This window comes from Macadamia integrifolia, chromosome 9, assembly GCF_013358625.1.
Source record: "Macadamia integrifolia cultivar HAES 741 chromosome 9, SCU_Mint_v3, whole genome shotgun sequence".
NCBI lineage: Eukaryota > Viridiplantae > Streptophyta > Magnoliopsida > Proteales > Proteaceae > Macadamia > Macadamia integrifolia.
Window position 1 is genome coordinate 10,963,123 of NC_056565.1, and position 1,083 is coordinate 10,964,205.

Genomic DNA, 1,083 nt, shown 5'->3' on the forward strand with positions numbered 1-1,083 from the left:
TTCCCGATTCGCTCGCCATTACTAAGGGAATCCTCACAAGTTTCTTATCCTCCGCTTATTGATATTCTTAAACTCAGCGGGTAGCCCCGCCTGACTTTGGGTCACAGGCGAAATGCCATCGAATGGCAATCAGGGTCACCAGAGCCCAATGGGAGCAGAACACGCACTCGATGTCCAAACAATGGCAAAGTGGCTCAAACCACCACTCATCGTGACACTTGCCACATAAGGGGCCCTTGACTTTGGGCCGACAACACCTCAAACAGAGACATGGGGGGCCAATCTTCACTCCACACTACCACCACAAGCGGTAAAGGTGGTGGGGCAACATGATGCATGACGTCCAGGAAGGCGTGCCCTCAGCCCAATGGCCTAGGGCACAACCTGTGTTCAAAGACTTGATGGTTCATGAGATTCTGTAATTCACACCAAGTATCCCATTTCGCTACGTTCTTCATCGATGCAAGAGCTGAGATATCCATTACTGAGAGTCGTTAAGATAAAGATTTAGATCTAGGATGACCACACCACACCAAAGGTGCAATGATGTCATGTCCTTTCTGTTGCGAGTTACTTGGCGTCAACCGCGTGCGGTGGTTGTGTTTGGGTCGAATGCTACGAGGATCGCAGGTCAACCTTTTATAAGGGTTGGGAAGGAAGGAGCTTATGATCCCACGCCCTACCTTGATCGTGCAATGCAACATGTTCATAGGTCTCGCTGGGCAGGTATCGACAATGATCCTTTCGCAGGTTCACCTACAAAAACCTTGTTATGACTTCTCCTTCTTCTAAATGATAAGGTTTAATGGACTTCTCGCGACGGTGATGGCGGTGAACCACCCACGTCGCTGCGATCTGAACACTTCACCAGACCATTCAATCGGTAGGAGCGATGGGTGGTGTGTACAAAGGGTAGGGATGTAGTCAACGCGAGTTGAAGACATGCGCTTACTATGAATTCCTAGTTAAAGACTAGCATTTGCAATGATCTATCCCCATCATGATGAATTTTTCAAAGATTACCCGTGTCACACCCCGTTCACACAGAACCGGACCGGTGATCGGGTTAACACTGGTTAACCC

The 1,083-nt window shown here is 49.0% G+C and overlaps 1 non-coding gene across 1 annotated transcript; it reads right to left on the reverse strand.

Moving 5' to 3' along the window:
* Positions 1–337: 337 nt before the first annotated feature.
* On the reverse strand, positions 338–493 carry LOC122090427. Its single transcript, XR_006143646.1, has one exon. It is a non-coding gene; the product is annotated as a 5.8S ribosomal RNA (ribosomal RNA).
* Between the last annotated feature and the right edge of the window lie 590 nt (positions 494–1,083).